General features: G+C 35.8%; 1 long non-coding RNA gene across 1 annotated transcript; it reads right to left on the reverse strand.

Moving 5' to 3' along the window:
- Positions 1-585: 585 nt before the first annotated feature.
- Positions 586-1,675, reverse strand: LOC142349553 (uncharacterized). The gene is made up of 2 exons (XR_012760832.1): positions 1,218-1,675; positions 586-875 (listed from the first exon to the last, which is right to left on the reverse strand). It is a non-coding gene; the product is annotated as an uncharacterized LOC142349553 (long non-coding RNA).
- Between the last annotated feature and the right edge of the window lie 17,556 nt (positions 1,676-19,231).

Consider the following 19,231-nt stretch of genomic DNA (forward strand, 5'->3'; position numbering starts at 1 on the left):
CGTTGAAACTTTCAGAACGATTATTTAGCATAATATTTAGTAAGTGCATTTCGCCATGCCTCGCGGGCCATGGCCATGCCTCAGAGGCCCGTGGGACTTGATATGAAACTATCACAACCGAACATGGGATTACACTATCAACTTAATTACGAGAAAACATGATTGTAACTTTTAGTGCTAATTTGTAATCGGATTATTGAACGAAAAGATCAAAGGCAATAAATTGGGTATAATGGCATTGGGTATTTTGGCACATTGGGTATTTTGGCATTGGGCATTTTGTCAGGTAACCATTTTAGCCCCGCTCATATTCATTATAACATAATGGGGGGGGGGGGGGGGGGGTTGCTGTAATTATTAAGGTTATAAGTTTATAAGTTTATATTGAGAGGTTTGTACGTTTTTCAGGCTACAAATTTTGTTTCATTTGGAAAGCGATGCATATGACAAAACCAATTTCTTAGTCGACATAAAAAAGTTAAATCTGAATTGTGAGCAGCTATTTTGTATTTATGGATAATTTCCACAAAAGAGAGATTCAAAATGGTGAAATAAAATTTAAAATTTCTATCTACTCAAAGAGAGTTTACTATAAAAAAATTAATTAAAATGGCACATATATTAAAACTAAGCGCATTTACCGGTCAATCATATATCGTAAAATAAACAAATTTGGGTGAATTTTTAACAGTTTTCGTTTTGTTATCATTTGAGAGGTCGGCTGTAGAAAACTCCGGTGCCAACCAATTTTCCTTCGAGGTCAGCGTCCAGCAGTTCCTCGATATCTATACATGCTACCTTGATTGGGGTCATTTCACGGTTCCTTTCTAGCAGTTGGTCTCGGATGTCCATTTCAACTGCAGCGAAAGACGCACCTGAAGAAATTCATTAAACTCAATTAGGAAAAGTTACAAATCATCAGTACTTACAACTGAACTTGCTTGCGATCAGCTATTTGCAAGCAACGCACAATAGGGGGAGGGGTGACGTGGGGGAGGGGGGGGGGGTAGCGATCTTGCTCATAATAGTTCTAATAATGGCACCAGAAAACAATTTATTATATTTGGTAAAAGAAAATGAGTTTAACTAATAAAATGAAACAGTTCATTTTTTGTCAACAATTCATAAACTTGATGTCCTAAACCAGCTTGTCTGGTTAGTTTGTTGAACTTCTAAGTGTTTTGACTGACGCTATCTTTGTGAACGAGTGAACTCACCTCACACCGTAAGAGACTATTTCTTATTTAACTTCAGAGTCCTGCTGCTTGACTTTGTCTTCAGACTGGTTTTCAAAACAATCCAATTATAAAAGAAACGTTACTTTCTTTATTAACAATAACTCCTGTTGGAAAGCGAACTTAAATGGAAAATGACAAAATTGTAAATTAATTTTAACCGATATGTTCGCTCTATTTGAAAGGCTGGCAGTTGCTAAAAATACCAACCAACGAGAATTTACAAATAAGGAAAGTTTTACAGATGATGCATGGAATTAAATTAGCTTTAGAAATTCAGGTCAATGTATTTTTTGCGGTTACAGGTATTGCTTTGTTGAATAGAAAGAGGAAAGGAATTAATGCAAAGCTATTATTCGCTCGGATAAAAGTGACCAATGTGAATTTGTTTCAACATCCATTTTACTTTTTATAATGTACTACTTTCTTATTAAGTTCGGTCATTGCTTGCGTTGGAAGTAGGCTGATGAACTGGTATACAGTTCAGTTTCAAGCTGCATCCCAAACAAAAGAAATATTAGCGGACACTTTAACACACAGTCAGCTCAACATGGTACTCTTTTCGTCCAATATATCCTTTCTTCTTAAATGTTCCTTCTAAAGCTAGATTTTATTAAGGCAAGATGGCTCATGCTAGTCACTGCGTGACTCAATGCACCAACAAACTTCTCAAGCTTCTCAATCTGCTCAAAAAAATTTCTTTGTCTGAAAGTTTTTTTCTAATCAAGATCCGTGAAAAACATGAAATTTCTTGGAAGCAGATTGAGAATGTTCTTCAAGATAAGAAAATCAGCTGCAAAGCTTAACTATCAATTTGTTTTTATTTAAAAGACAAACTTTAATCTTTGCGTTATATAAAGAATAAAATCCGAACAAGTTAGAATGCCAAAACGAAGCAAAGCGACAAAACTCTCTATCCTTATTGTTCAACTGTAACTGATTCCAATGGTACACCTTAATTTAGAAAACCACTTGGCAAGTATTGTCGACGACGAAAAAAAATTATCGTTGAGTTTTCTGTACTCCGCTTTCAGCATTGCTTATAAAGTAAACCTGCAATGCAACAGAGATGCTCGCATAATTCTGTGCCTTACATAGAAAGTTCTAACATCAGTTTTGTTGAACGTGTTATGACGATTCTACAGAGAAGCTGAAACAATTTGTGAAATAAATTGAATTCATTATTCTTTTTACCTCAAATCGATCAGTGTTTTACAAATCAAAGTCAATTTGCTAAGCACCTCATAAAGAGAGTGCTGTTCGTTTTGGACGTTTGTATCAGCATTTTTGAATCCATCAGTTGTGCCATCAAATGCGTGATAAGAAATGCGGGATCTATTCCGTCCACCCCCCTCTCCCCAGTGTTTTTATGACCCCCATGTCTAATCATATTTTGTTATATAGCACGTTATTGTGTAGAAAATAACACGTGCGCCTGGGAGCCATAAAATATTAATGTACACTAAGCGGGGGGCAGAATACATCCAAAAAGCGAATTCATTACATAATCAAGAGAAATTTTTGACATAAAAAATTTTGCAAAAATCATGCTCTTGTAGAATGGAGAACAGTGTTACAGTGTGAAGACGCCTTTAGTTGAATATTTTCATTATATTCTTGATTTGAAAAAGCCTTTGATGAACATGTACTCATAAAAAAGGACCAAAGAGCGTAATTGCAACAAATGAACCAGACGACAGAAGAGATAGCGCAAAAGCATTTGTTATTCAATAGCTGGAAAAAACTGATATTGAAACGTATAAGCACTGACTAGAAACATACAAAACGAAAAACTAAGAGCGGAACACAACATTTTAGCTGATTGTTTATTGAAAGCTTGCCAACAATGAAAAACTAAAAGTACTGATAAAATTATGAACATGTAAAAAATAAGAATTGGAGATGAACAAATTGCAACAGATATCAGTAAAAGAGTAAATCACTGGATTGGATTGTTTACAGATCTGGGGTTTTAAAAAAGTCCACATATGCAAGTAGTTTTTTGAAGAATGGCTCACCATGTCAATTCAAGCCGATGGTGATACATATAAAATGACATTAACCTTTACAGCCTTAAAGTATAAACAATTAGGGCTACTTATTTCTGCTCGCGAAGTAGACTTACCGAGTTTTCTCAGACTAACCGACTCTTTAAAACACTGATGACAAACTTCAATTATAATGGTGTATAATATACATATCACCGGAATTAAGGTGTAGGATATATGCATAGTGCATCTATCTACTTATACTAGACTGACTGAAGTCAGGAGTGCAAGTGCAATTAAAAGAGAATCGAGTCTTCCCAGTCTCTCATTCTCTGATTGGTTGAATGTGTACATTCAGTATTTCATCTGCTACCGAGACGACATCTGGATAATTACACAGCTCCAAGACAATTTGGATAACAAATTTGAAAAATTTTGTCTTTTACAGATGTGTTTTTAGATTTAGTTGAAAAAACTTTGCACAATCTTGGGCTTATCAAAGCACTGAATCGCGGATCTCGCAAAAGTTTTTACTCTGCATAATTTTTTCTTAGAAACATAGCTTTTTGGGACTTCCTGGCAATGAAGCGTGTCCACATATGAAAGGTGACATGAAATTTTTGTTCAATGCTCACCAGTGTTACCTGAATATCTTGGGAGAAAAATGACTTCAAACAATTCTACTGAAATTTCCCCACCTATTATTAATTTGTCTGCAATTCTTTAGGTAATGAAAGAAAAGCGAAGAGGAATTGTCAATTCGTTTTTTTATAAAATCACTTGTTTACCTTTGGAGTTCAGTCAAACTAACCAAAAGTTTTTTAGCAGTAATCGAATCAGTCCACAAACTATATATGTTTTTTTTTCGTTTTTCAAATTTCTTAATTATTTTACGAGACAACTGTAATGGGTTAATCCAATATATTGAAGGATAAAACTCAGCTTTCTTGTAATATTTTTTCATCTTATTTACCTTTGGAGTTCAGTCAAACTAACCAAAAGTTTTTTAGCAGTAATCGAATCAGTCCACAAACCATATATGTTTTTTTTCGTTTTTCAATTTCTTAATTATTTTACGAGACAACTGTAATGGGTTAATCCAATATATTGAAGGATAAAACTCAGCTTTCTTGAAATATTTTTTCATCTTGTTTATACCTTCTCTTTTTGTTCCACACAAAAACCAAACTTTATTCTGTCAAAAACAAAATTTTAGCAAAATTTGTTTTGAATGCAATTGCACAAACATATAAAACATCACAAAAAATTCGTAAATTGTTTTATTAATGGTGCTATAAAAAATGTGTCTGACTGCATAAAAAATAACAGAGGCAGCATCAGAGGAAGGTGATAGTTTTTCCACTATTGTCAAGCAAAACAAAAGACAATTTTGATTTAAACCGTTAACTTCCAATGAATTGGGTTTGTGCAAAATTAAAATTTATTAAAATTTTGAATTTATCTTTAACTGATATAAAATTTGCCGCTTTTTTTAAACAAAATTAATGCAAATCTCTACAGAATAAAGAACAGTCGAACCCTTTGAAAATGGTCTTTTATGAAAAATTTCGTGTATTTCACACAACGAGAGTGCTTCGTGTAACGGATAATAATCGATGTTGATGTGATTTTGTTTTTGATTTTTACACTCGTGATTGACAAAGATGGAAATCCGTTACCGCAAACCTAAAGAAATATGAATTCGAGGAACATACAACAAAAGAGACCTATTGTGAGAATTTAGTTTGCGCACCTCTGCAAAAACACTGTTTATGTAGCGAGACATCAGTCATTTAATGGCACACTTGGTAAAAATGAAAAGGCAACAATGAAAATCAAAAGAACACTTTAATACGAAAAATTTGAGATAAGAAATTCAATTAAAGTCTCTCATTCGAAATACCATAGAGCGAGCTAACAAAGCCTGTATTAGATGTTTTGATTTTTTGATGAACCTGAGCTATTTGGTTTCAACAATATAAAATTTTTTAACTGTTAGCAACGTTTTGTTCTTCTGAAACCTAATAAGGACCAGAAGAGTTTGGAAGCACTCCCTAAACTCCTAAAGCATCACAAAACAACTAATGAAAGAACAAAAGTGATCAGTTCCTTTAATCATTTTTTTCATAATTGCGCTTAATTTATATTTCTTCTCTCAACGCATCCAAAAAGGGGTACATTTTTGTCTGATGAACGCTAACTTGAGAGCAGCTTGTAATTTTTAGTGGGCTTGCTGCAATAATACGCATGCGAAAAAAGATTTATCCACAAAATTTTAAAAAGTAACGACTTCGAGCTTTATTTGCATTTATCAAGCAATGCTTGAAAAGATTGCTCAAAAATGGAATGAACAATAGGTACAATCTTTATTTTGTTTTTTACCTATAACGGCTTTTTGTTATCATTCCTCATTTTTTTTAAGTTCAAGCCTTTTTGCAAAACAATGTTCTCACAACAAATGATGAAATTAAAGCAGTATGCTTACTAATAAACACCCCAAGCAGTATCATTGGTATCAGTGGAAAAGCTTTTGGTATTTTGAAGAAAAAACTGGAAGAATAATTTCTTTGAAATCCGCATTTCAAGTGCTTTTGTATGGTATCACTTTTAAAATTTTCTAGGACCGGAAAAAATGCGCCTTGTATAAATGTTCTACAATTTCCGAAGAAATATTGGAGCAAAAACTTACTATGTTATTCCTTATTTACATACTTGAACACAGTGGCTTCAATAAATTGTTTTCACAATTTCGACCAGACCACAGACAAGGCATTTTACACTTTTTTCCGCTTTACTTCACTCCACGTTCTTCCTCTTCTTATGAGCAACGTGTGACTGTAAGGCTGTCTATTTTTGAAAGATAAAAATATAAAAAGAATATTATAAACAATCACCCGAAAATATTTTGCCTTAAAATTTTTACCACGAAAACACCCAAAATCGTTAAAATATGTACATCTGAAGAAGAGAAGATATCGCTCTTCTTCAGGGGATGTTTTTGAGAACCTGTCAACAGTATTGGGTTTATTGCTTTGAACTTCTTAGAAATATTAATAAAAACAGTAGAAATATGTTTCACGTCTGTCTGGGTCACCTTTCAAATCGCTCAGCTAAGCTGAAATTTGATTTGATGTCAACAGCGTCATTTTCAATTTGGCTGAACAATTTAGGAAACAAATTTCAATTTGTGCACAGTTTGTGGAAATTATTACGTTTCAAATATGAGCGAGAAGGGAAACTTACAATTTAATATGCATACCATGGAGCTAACAATTCAACTTCTGTTTGATGGTACAAAAATTCAATGACACATCTGTAAGAATATTGCCATGATAAGTTTAACTCATTACAGTGCAGAGGTATACCCAAATCGTCACGGGCAGATATGCCCGATGTGTGTATCTCGTGTTCGTTTTTACTATGTTAATACATTGAAAGTGGTACAATATTGCGGAAAATAGGTACTTTAGCAGAAACCGGCAAAATGGAAGGGAATATCGTATCCCGTGTTCGCAAAAGTGTCCTAATTTTAGCCGCGAAATACAATTACAAACTCAATAACCTATTTTTCGCGCGAGTTGTATCACGTATCCGCTCAATTTACGTATCGATTTTTCGCACGCAAGGTAGCTCGATTTCGCATATAATCCACAATTAAGCCTAAACAAATTACTACTTATTTAATTAAGCCTTACTTATTACTACTAGTAGTACTTTATTACTACTTTATTACTACTTATAGTACTTTGTTACTACTTATTACTACCTATTAGTACTATTTATTACTACTTATTAATATTGGCCAGTCCCACATTGATATACAAAGCCTTTGATGTGCGAGGGATTTTTCGGAAAAAAATCAGTTTGTGTGGTTGCATGTATTTAAAGTACTTTAAAGCTTTGAAAGCTTCAATTAAATCTTTATAAAAGTGCTTATTGCATGCTCAAAATGCGCGCGAATAATAGAGACCTAAATTGAGCGGAAACGTGCTACAAGATTTGTTACTTACTTTTCGCACCGAATGTTCTTTTATTTCGCAAAATTGGCGGAACCCCTTTTGCGAAAAGTAAGATACAAAGGATGTCATCTAATTTCGTTCATTGTGTGTAACTAATTTTCGAGTCAATTTTACTAAGGCGGAAATTTTGGGGTATACCTCTGCATCGTAATGCCGGGCAGTCAATAAGGGGAAACTTTGAATAAGGTTTAACAGAACGAGGTCTGAAACGTTTCATTAAAGTCTTTCAAAAATTCATAACAGAAATTTCTCTGGAAAAACAGAAAAAAATGCTCCATTATTGCAGCAAAAACAATCCAAAACAAATTCTATGCATCCGAAAAGATATAGCCGAAGAAGAAGCCATGCGGACTTCTTCAATCAGATAAAAATTGCTCTCTTGCAATTTGAGTATTAATTGAAGAAAAACATTCAGATTCAACAATTCAGTGAATGACTCCTTTTCGCAAATCTGTCAGCAAAGCTAAGCAAGCAGTAGGACTGGTGATCTTCAGTCCTTTTAACACAAATGCTATCTGATTTAGATTTCAGGTGCAATGGGAGGAGTCTTGGTTATATCTGTTAATTGAAAACTTCAAGGTACAACTTATAAAACCAAATTTGACATTGACTCAATCTTTAAAAACCAGTTTTCAACGCTACTATGTTGTTTGCCAATTTTAGTTGGATTGCTATCCCAAGTTTTTGACTTCGCAGAAATCCCAATCGAAGTTAGGTCATTGACTTCCCTTCCTCGTTTGAAACCCTAGGGTTCTGAGTGGTAACTTGAGTTCATTTTACAGCTGTTCGGGTTACTTTTCCATGGCCCATTTTTAGTTGGCACGGGCGCGGAAAACTATCGTTGCGATTAAAGATTTTTTCCATTCTTCAAAATATTTTTTCCATGTCGTGCTCTGACCTACAAGACAACAACGACAGATCTCTGATTCTCAGAAGCTAATCATTTTTCTCAATTTTTGGCTTTTTATATAAGTGGCTGGTTCTCTCGAAGATGTTAGCTCCAAAGGTTGTCAAGATGGCGCTTCAATTTTTCTCACTAACTGCAATGGACGTTTGAAAATGGATTATTGCTGAACTTTCCTGCAAAAAAGTTGACAAAAAGGGCTCCGGCAAACATTGTTCCGCAAAACAATGGCAAGTCGTCTTCCAGATTGCTAACAATATTTGGACGAGAAACGACCAGAATTTTGCCATTGGCTACAATGGCATTAATCAAATCTCTTGTCAGACGTATTCAGTCCCGTTCGAGAAAGAAGCATTCTTGAACTATACATTAACAAATGGCTTGCACTAAATCTGCTCGAAAGGGTATCAACTGCCATTCTGCTTTATTTTCCAATTGGTGTTCAAAGGTCTCCAAATCCAAACAATTGGATGCATACGGAGTTTCACCAAAACCAGCGGCCTTCTCAGAACCTGCAAATTAGTGTCATGCAAAAGTCGATAATTTTTCGATTTTTGTAATGCTGCATAGCTCGAGATAAATGCGCGTAAGAAGACAAATGTAATATTTTCCTTGATTTTTATATTCAATACTGTTATATGGACATAATATATTCGTGAAATAATTAGTGCAATGTTCAATGTCAGACATATTTGATGTTGCTGTTCAATTTAGTTCTTTTTGTTTCCACCTAGAGAGGTGATTCATCTCTGCACCATAGAAGACAACTAAAGAGCGTTAAAATAGTTTATCATTGCAATAAACAAATTTTTGTTCAATAACTTCCGTTTGACTAAATTTTTATTTCACTGTTATTTCACATTTTAAAATTTAATTCAGATTTTTGTTCTCTTGATAAAGCTCATAAATTTCAGAAGGCTGATCAATTCTGTCAATTGCTCATCGTTTTGACAACTGAGTTAGATAGAAGTAACTCAAACTCGCGCCACATAACAGCCAAAGTAATTCATAAAACTTGCAAAAACTTTAGCAAATCAATTTTGATGCAATATCCAGCTAAAATTTGCAAAGTAAAAATGTACCTCGAAAATTCAAAGTACGCTCTAAGAGATCATCACATGGCACAGTCAGCAAAGGATTACCAAAAAAGGATTACCAAAAGGATTACCAGAGATAGCCAGCGATCCCCCTATTGCTGTCGCAATCAACCTCAGAAAACGACCTGGTTATACATTCTGCCGCCTTTTATTCTTGATGTCCGTTTAGGTCTTTTCGGTTTTTGCCCTAAAAAGTCTCTAGTGCTCAGATTTAACATTCCACCATAACTTTAGCGGTACAAATAGATTCCTTCCATCCTAATCATATTCGAATATATTTTTGCCTTAATAAAAAATAACTGTTTGCGTCAAAAATTGTAGGGCTTTTTCCATTTGCTGTTGTTTCATCACAGGCGTCAAATAGACAAAGTAATCTGTAAAATAAAAAAGCGAATAAAAATTAGAAAATTGATATATAACAGATTAAGGGGAAATCGATTGAATTAAGTAGATTATTATAGTGAGTAAAACCATTGAGGGCCACGTTAAAGAATTGAGGGAGTATAAATGAGGGGAAAATTTTATATATTAAGACTCCAAAATTTGACACTATGTTTATAACGATTAGATTTATTTCCCTAGATGTTTGCTCAATCCAGCCAGGAAATCCCGCTCAATATAACAAAAAAGGGTGTGCGTTGTTCCGCCTTCAGTTTATATTGAATTTGTAGTGTTGGTGGTGTTGTGGCCGGACGCCAGAGAGGCAAACTAATCAGCTTGCTTCACTGACACCAGTGTTGGTGGTTTTTCAAAAAGACCCTTGAGTTATAGTAACTTTTGCACGACATGCCTGGGCTACCCTTTGCCCACTGTTGTTCCGTGTCAACAGTTGAAACTTTCGTGAGATTTGCTTCACAAATCTTATTTTGCTACCGCGAAAAAGTCATCCATTTCCTGACCATTGAATTACATCTCTATAATCAACATTATGACTTGGTGTCTCTTAAAGTCACGGTTCTTAGCACGTGCTTCTCCTGGTAAACTCGGCCCCCATTTTTGGGCAACAAAATCAGAAAGTTTGTAGTCGATCTGTTGCTGTTGAAGTCTGTTTGAAGTCGTTCTTCGTTGTCTCGTCGTGTTCTCTTTTGCTCGGTTGTTGCTATTGACGCAGCCGAAATTGATGTTCTTGCTTCAGCTGCTGATGAATCCGCTGGAAATGTTGTATTGAGTTGTGTCCTCAATAAATCGCTGATCTTGAATTTATGGACTAGTCCATATCTACAAGTATGTCTGACCTGACTTTGATTATGTCTGTTGTTGAATAATGGTTTGACTGCTGTTTGAAAAATGCTGCTGCCTCTGCTGAAGTAATTCTTGATGAAGTGTTTGTTGTTGTCGTGAAATTTCTGTTGATGTCTTCCGTCGGTATTGTCTGTAGATTGTTGCTGTGTACTGGTTGTTAACGTACTGCTTGTAATCTTAGGATTGTATCCTGGAAAGTTGAATTGCATTTGTGTTGATTGCGTTTGACTATGTACGTATGTAGTTGTTCTGAATTGACTTTCTTATCGGGTGATTGGCAAATGTCAAATACTGTACAATTTCTGGAAATGTTTTGGTTGCTTGCCAGCTCGTTGAAAGATGCTGGCTGACAGACTAATGCTCCCCGTGTTTCCTACCTTACCTAAACCTACCTCTACTTTGTACCTAGTGCCTACCTTTTACCCGTTTTTCTCAAGTTAGAGTTCGTCTGAATACCAAATATTTGTAATATTTTTTAGCTCTGGTGTTTGGTTTTACCTAAGGTGCACAGTGTCATCTACCTATTCAAAACATTGGTATCTTGTTGGTTCCCATCTCTGCTGTTTTGCAACAAGCTAATTAATTGTGCATTTGAATTCCAAAACCTACCTATTATCTATCCAGAATTTGTCTTCCTGTTAAACCTACCTACCCAAAATTTTCCCATTTGAAAATATTTCTCTAATGAAAAATAAGTTTTGCTAACTGGAGTATCCCTGTGAGTTACTTATTGAAAACCATAATTCTACTTGAATGATAACTAAAAGTCACTTTGATTTGCTCACTCATTGAAGTGAACTTTAAAATTTTCAATTTTCACTTTGCCCTAAGCCCAAAACTGATATCAAGTTAGTTTTTCAGCTTGTTAATAAATTATTGTTCCCAATTTACTATTGATAACCTTCAAGTTGATTTTTCGTTGATCAAACTAAGTTTAGAAGCTGGTTTAACATAATCCAGTTTTGACGTGCTAACCAGGCAAGACCTTACCATATTATCGTTACGTTTATTTAACTTCTGTAGGTCTGTTGTTTTCTAGTATCCATATCATGCCCCCTACTTCTATCCCGTCTACTGTTGAATGCAGTTTTTGACGTTGTCTGAATGTTGGAGATATTCCTTTAGAAGGCGTGTCCAGAATTCGTTCATGATACTGTTGACATTGTTCCATTGTTTTCCTGTTCCTCTGTCATTACTGCTAATTTTAGTATCTGTGGGCAGTCCTGTTGTCATCCCTGTCAAAATATGTCTTGGTGTCAGGCTTTCAACATTGCGTATGTCCTTGTTGACTGATGTTAGAGGTCTGCTGTTCAGTAGAACTTCGACTTGGCAAATAAGGGTTGAAAAACCCTCTTCTTGGAGTTTCTTAGAACCGGCAATGTTGAAGAACAAGCGTCTGGTCATCTCAATGAGGCGTTTCCATGTTCCACCAAAATGTGTTCCTCCTGACTGAATAAATTTCCATGCAATCTTTTTCGACTCCGCATATTTCTGTAGCTCTGTAGTTGTGAAGCTGTTTTCCTCGAAGGTCTTTGCTGTACTGGTGAAATATAAAGCGTTGTCACTGTTAATTCTTTCCGGTAGCTTAAGAATCGTCGGAATACCATTATGCATGATTCCTTTTGCAAGTTCTTGGTCACTTCGATATGAAAAGCTGGTATCGTCAGACAGGTGAATAGGCAACAGTAAGCTTTCATGGCAGTGTTGATCTGGCTGTAGATTTCAAAAGGCCCAAAAACGTCTACTCCGGTCTCCTTGAAGGCTACAGGTTTGACTGAGAATCGGCAATTCAGAAGATCTGACATCTGAGGCTGTCTGTTGAGTTGTCTCTGTCGTCTGCATTTGTGGCATCTGTTTGAGTTATTCTTCATTACTGTTTTGCATTATAAAAAACCAATAATTCAACTGAATGCTGTGTGTTTGCTGTTCAACTCCAACATTACCATTGATGTTGTGTTGAAATTACAGAAAAATTTGAATAATCTTGTTCCTACAATCCTAGATTATTGGCTTCTTTGTTGCTGTTGAGACTGGTACGTTGGCCAGTCTGCTGTTTGAGCGAATAATTCCATCTTCGTCTATTGAAGTTGTCAATTAAATCAACCAACCTTTTTTGAATTGGCTTGTAGCGTGTTACTCAATAGCATACTCATTGAACGATTGTTGCTAAGATAGACGGAAAAAAAGTTCTCGGCATCTATGATCTGTTGGTCACGTGTTCTCGTTTTGTTTTGTGGGTTTATCAGTTTGATGCCAACGGCTCTGAGTTTCAACCACTGGCTAAACCTGTTGGCATCAAAGAGACGCTTGTCAATTGCTGTCGTCCGTGTTTCCTGTAATTTACTTTCTGCGCTATTCATGAAAAAAATTTTATGTTGTTGTTTGTCTGTTTTCCAATTGTGTCTAGAAGATAGAAATAACTGTGGTCTCTGTAATCAAAGAGATTTTGCTGTCATCTCTATTGCTGTATGTCCCCTCGTTCCTTCATCTGCTGGGTTGTCCTTGGTGTTGACGTAGTTCCACTGATTGGTGATGGTGAGATCCCTGATTTCGGCAATTCGGTTTCCGATGTACATCTTGTGTTTCAATCTGAAGTTCTTTATCCAACTGAGAACGGTCGTGCTGTCACTCTATAGTGAGACTCTGTCAAATTTGAAATCAATTTCATTCTCGGTTGTTTTCTTCAATCTTGCTGCATAAAATGCTGCCTGCAGTTCTAGTCTGAGAATTCTTGTTTGACCTAAGGTTGACACTCTTGTTTTTCCCATGAGAAAACGAGTTGTGGTTTCTTGCTTTCTGGTTGTCTTGATGTATGCTATTGCTGCTGTTGTTCCAATGATGCGTCGCAGAATAGAGTAAGTTCCATTGTGTCCCCTAGTCCTGTACCACCTACCAACCTGTTTACCCCTACCCTACCTTACAGTTCCGTTTCCTGTACCCAATTTTTGATGGCTTTTCTGTTGTCTCCACTATTGGTTTTTTCCCATTCGCGTCCATGTTTCCAGTTTCCATAGTTCTTGCAGTAGAATCTTGGCTCGGAAGAAGGAAAAGAGATGTGATTCCCAATGGATCGTAAAAACTTGCGCTGTGTCCATGTTTTCCTCTCCCAGTTCTTTCTGTCTTTCGATTTGAACACTATTTTTTGTTCGTCCAAGCTCCAGCGAACTCCAAGCACTCTCTGATGAAAACTTTTACTGAAGAGCTCATCGACTGGTTTGCATAGATCGTCTTCCATCTGCTGACAAAACTCACAGCTTTTGCTGCACAATTTGTCAGATTGAATTTAACTTTTTTTAAGAGTATCCTTGCCAACCTTGGTGGTAGTGAAAGCTGTGATGGCGTCCCTGAAAGATGCAACCATGTCATTCATGTAAAATGTTCGCTGAATGGTCTCCAGAGAATTTGGATGATCTTCGATGTCGTCTTTGGCCGTCAGTTGCAAAACGAAATTTGCAGAGGCTGGTGAGTCCCTGGCTCCGAAGATGTGCCTCTGGTATTCGTACATCTCTAATTCTGCGCTGTTTGGTTGTCTCCACAGGAATCGCAGAAAACGTCGGTCTTGTTGTCGTACTTCAATGCATAAACGTCGCTTCGATGTCTCCCTGGATGGCAATGCGTCCCTGTCAGAATCGTAGCAAAATTCCAAGCATATTCCCGAGGAGATCAGGTCCCACTAAGAGTTTGTCATTGCGGCTTGTTCCGCTTTGTCATTATCTTAATTGGTTTGTTTGGGCTGACAATACCATAGTGTAGTATATACCAACCTATATCGTTCTGCTGATGGAAAGGTACTTTTGCAATGTAGCCCTTTTCTAGTTCTGCATGAAAACCTTTATTGTATTTCTTGTACTGTTCAGGTTTCTGCTCGATGATTGGATACCAAACAGTCTCTGCGAAATTTCTTCGTTGAGGTCATTGTCTTGTTCAAGGCAATTGCTGCAAAAAAAGCAGTATGATGCATTGAATATTGTGTTTTTCTATCATCCAGTACAGCATGAGGTCAAGAAATAGTCCAACCAAGTTTGCAAAGACTTGCAATTGGTGTTGACGATGGTCTACTCCTGTTCTACTCTGATTAGTGAGATCAGGTTAACGTTGTCTTGTCCAATCAATACCGTCATTGAAATGGCATATGGAATTCGCTAAGGTGGTCATACTTTCTGGCATTTTCTTCCGGTTGCTCCCTCAGCTTAAGCAAATTGATGTTTCCCACAACGTATAACTGTTTCAGGTTGTAGCGTTCGTCGTCTTCCAAATTTGAAATTTCGCTTGACGTTGTGCAACAAGTTTTTAAGTCTGTTCTGTTTGCTCCTTCCAAGAAAAGTTGTTGACGTGTTTCTTTCTGAAGACGTAGTTCTTCAGCTGTCTTCCAGAGAAGTATTGTCAAGCTGCTTCCTGGGTCAATGAAAGCGTAGAGGTCAGTGTTCGTCCGTATCTACTGTTGGCACTGTGTAGCATTGTGTTGTGTTGTTGTCCTCATCCTTGCTCTCTGCAACTAGAGTTTGAAGGACAATTATTGGCTCGATGATTGGATACCAAACAGTCTCTGCAAAGGTTTAACTGATAAACCGTTTGAAGTCTTTCATCTGCTGTCTTTCCTTTAAGCGTTGGGAAATGGAATAACTGGTGGCTACCGTCGTTGAAGACACAAGACAGAGGCTGGTTGTTGCTGTGGCTACCTCTTGTTGCGTGAAACATTTATGTTGTGCTCCGCTGGCTGTACTGCTTGCTTTAACATCAATCTGAATAACTTGAGCTAATTTTCAATTTTTGGCGTTGTTGCAAATCTAGGTTCTGGATTTTTCAGGTCACTGACAAAACTGACTAATTGAAATAATATTTCAATTTGGTTGTATTTATTCGGAAATGAGACCGCACAATTTTGGTTGAGGTAATCATAAACATTTTCTTTGCTTCGCTGTTTATCTGGGCTTCGAATTTGATGGGTATCGCGTTGATGTTTATATTGAAATTTTTCAGTTTTTTTTGTTCGAGCAGATCAAAACCAACTTTACCAGTAGATCTTTCGACTCGAGCGATCGGAAATGAGACCGTTTTAGTCATTCATAGGGTTCATTACGACTCAAATTGGCCCTACTCAAAACGAATACTCTACACCAGTACAGATCTCAATAGAGGACAAAACTGGAATTACTGTTTGCTCAGATCCGAGTCAAAGTGGGCTGCCTCAAATATTTTTGATATTTAAGATATCTTTGTCCGACACCAAAAATTCAAACTTAGGGGACATAATAAGAAGCAATTCATGTTTTAAGATTTTCAATATTTTAAAACTTTATCTGATTCTATCACACAAGTGATAAAAAGATGAAGTCAAAAAAGAATAGTACCAGAAAACTAAGATTAAAACAAACACGTAGAAAACTGAAACTCCAATGAAAATTTCGATAACTAGCTGTGTTCTATTTAATTACACACTTTAGCTAAACTGATAAATTATGAAATCAAACATAAAATAAATTTGACCAAAATCTCAAACTGTAGAGGTCGGATTTTTTGTTATCAACGTGGAATAGAAGTTCGATTGATATATATATATATATATATATATATATATATATATCCATGTCATCAACGTGGAATAGAAGTTCGATTGATATCAACAGAAGGATGTATATATATATATATATATATATATATATATATATATATGTAGATACTTTCAGAAACTCCAAGAGCTCCTAAAATTGATTTGAGAAAATACATTGAAAACTGATTATTAATACTAACTAAAAATCAACAGCGCGATGATTATAAAAATATTAAAAACAAGAGATCGAAGTTAGAAAATATAGAGCAGCTCTCCAGTAGTTTTCAACATAAAATTGCAAAAAAAGAATTGATAAAAAAAGTCGGTGTCTCAGATGAATCACGGTGGGGTGAATCAAAGTGGAAATCATTCATAATTTCGAATTAATATGCTCGATAAAAACGTACGCTTGCTGCAAAAAAAGGAAGTAGACGGCAGATAAATCAATATGAGCAATCGCTCCAATTATATTCTCAAACATTCAGCTTCAAAAGATAAAACTTGGCTATAGTGGGATATTTTTGAAAAAAGAATTAGCAGGTGAAGAAACAAGATACCTGAAGAATATGAGTTAATGCTTTACTTTTCAAAAATGCGTAATTCTAGGACTTTTTTTGGTTATTCTACACTCTGTTTTGCAATCCTATTGCTCGACTGTGATCTGCATCATGTCAAATGATATAGATCCAAATAAGAGACATTAACAAATCAGAATTCAGGCTGCACAAAATTTATTGCAAGAAAATTAAGTTCAGTCCTGATAATTCGTTCGGTTGTGAGAGATTCATATTAAATCTCAAAAGACGCTGCAAGATGACCGTGGCCTGCGAAGCATGGCCAAGTGCGTTGATTTCATGTATAAACCAGTTCGATAATTTCGCGTCCTAATTTTGTTTCCTTAAATGAACTATCTTTACAGTTAACTCTTCTAAGATTCCTTGTTTTGACTTTTTCAGCTAATTTTTTCATCGGCTAATATTCCGGATACCTCCCAAATATTTAAATAGGTAGCAATTTTGATGTTACGCTATCAGTAGGTACATAAAATCCACAAAACTTGTAACTAAAACCCACGAGGTTTGTAATTAAATTCAACCTTCTATACATTTAATTGCGCTTAATTTTATTATGAGTAAAGCACATAAGCAAACCAATGAAAATGAACCAAAGGTTGTATGATAATTTACCCATTTCCATTTTACCCAATGCCAACTTATTCAATGCTCTTTGATCTTCTGGTTCCATTATTCGATGTTCGTTTGTGATAGTTTCATATCAAGTCCAACGGCCAATTTAATTATATAGCCATTTTTAATCTCATGTACGGTTACGATAGCTTCATATCAAACGCTGTTCGGGTTATTTTTAGATGACTCATTTTTACCTGGCACAGTTGCAAAAAAATGTCCAGAAGCTCACCGAATTTCTCAACTTTCGGCTGTTTATACAAGACGACTCGTTCTCTCGATGATGTTCTCTCGAAAAGTTGTCAAGATGGCGCTTCACTGCCTGCCACTGACCTTTGAAGATGGTTTATTGATACAGATTTCTACAAATAAGTTGATAAAAAGGGCTCCGGCAAAAATTGTTCCGCAAAACAATGGCAGGTCGTCTTCCAGATCGCTAACAATGTAAGTATTGGACGATAATTGATCAGACTTTAGCCATTGGCCACAATGACAACGATCAAATCTGTTGTCAGATGTAAGTAGTCTATGTCGAGTAAGAAAAACTTTTATGTACATTCACAAATTGCTCACTCTAAATCTGGAGCTCAAAAAGGGATCACTTACCATTCTGCAAGATTTTTTTTCGAATTGGTGTTCAGTGGTCTCCTAATCCAATCAAATGGGATGTATACGAAGTTTCAATTTGCACCAAAATCAGCAACCTCATCAGAATCTGCAAATTGGTGTCATTCAAAAGTCACCATAGAAGACAACCAAAGAGTGTTAAAATAGTCTATTCATGCCATATACAAATTTTTCTTCAAAAACTTCCGTTTGATTAAATTTTGATTTAAGATTTCAAAATTTCAGTTAGATTTTTGTTCACTTGATAAAACTCATAAAAATCACTTGACTAATTAACTTTGTCAGTTGCTCATTGTTTTGAATACTGAGTTAGATAGAAGTAATTCGCGCCACGATACACAACCAAAGTAATTCAATCAATTTTTGCAAGCTTTAGAGAAGGCAATTGCGACGCAATATCCAGCTAAAATTTGCAAAGTGACGTTTGCAGCGCGAAAATTCAAAATACGCTCTAAGAGAGCATTGCATGGCACAGTCAGCGGAAGAATCCCAAAAAACTGACCTGAGTTTAATTTGGCGGATTCAGAAGTCATTAAATTCCAAACATTTCTTTAAAGACAGCTGTGTTTGAGCTTGACATCCCTCAAAATTAAATCAACGATAAATTTGGTTGTTCTTTTTCAGATCTCCTCAACAATTTTGAACTAACGGAGATAGCCAGCAATCGCCTTACTGCAGTTGCAATCAACCTCGAAAAACAATTTGGTTATACTCTCTGACGCCTTTCATTCGTTATGTCTGTTTAGGTCTTTTCTGGTTCGCCCTATAAAGTCTCTTTTGCTCAGATTTAACTTTTCACAATAACTTTAACTGTACAGTTTGATTCCTTCCATCCTAATCATATGAGAATATATACTTGCCTTAAAAAAGATAACTCTTTGCGCCAAAAATGTAGGTTTTTTCCCCTTTTCTGTTATTTCGTCACAGGCGTCTACGGGTATCAAATTGAAAAGGCGAGCTGTGAAATAAAAAAGCGACTAAAAATTAGAAAATTGCTATCTTACAGATTAAGGGGAAATCGATTGAATTAAGTAGATTATTATAGTGAGTAAAACATTGACGGCCACGTTAAAGGATTGAAATAGTATAAATGAGGGTAAACAAATTTATTCCAAACAACAAGATTCCCAAAATTTGACACCCACTACGTTTATAACGAGCAAATTTATTCCCTCAGAGCAAGTTTGCTCGATCTCGCCAGGTAATCCCGCTTAATACATTAATACATGGGTTCTTGATTACCTTCAATCACCTTAGCTTCAAATACATTACAGCTGGAAAAGTTCGTGATACCTGCTCTGGCTTGTAGAGCTGGAATCAAAATTGCTTAGATTTTCGAAATTTTTTCTTTTACCTTTTTTCTGCAGGACACCAAAAACTA

The sequence above is a fragment of the Convolutriloba macropyga genome, chromosome 11 (genome assembly GCF_964194025.1).
Source record: "Convolutriloba macropyga chromosome 11, txConMacr16.3, whole genome shotgun sequence".
NCBI lineage: Eukaryota > Metazoa > Xenacoelomorpha > Acoela > Convolutidae > Convolutriloba > Convolutriloba macropyga.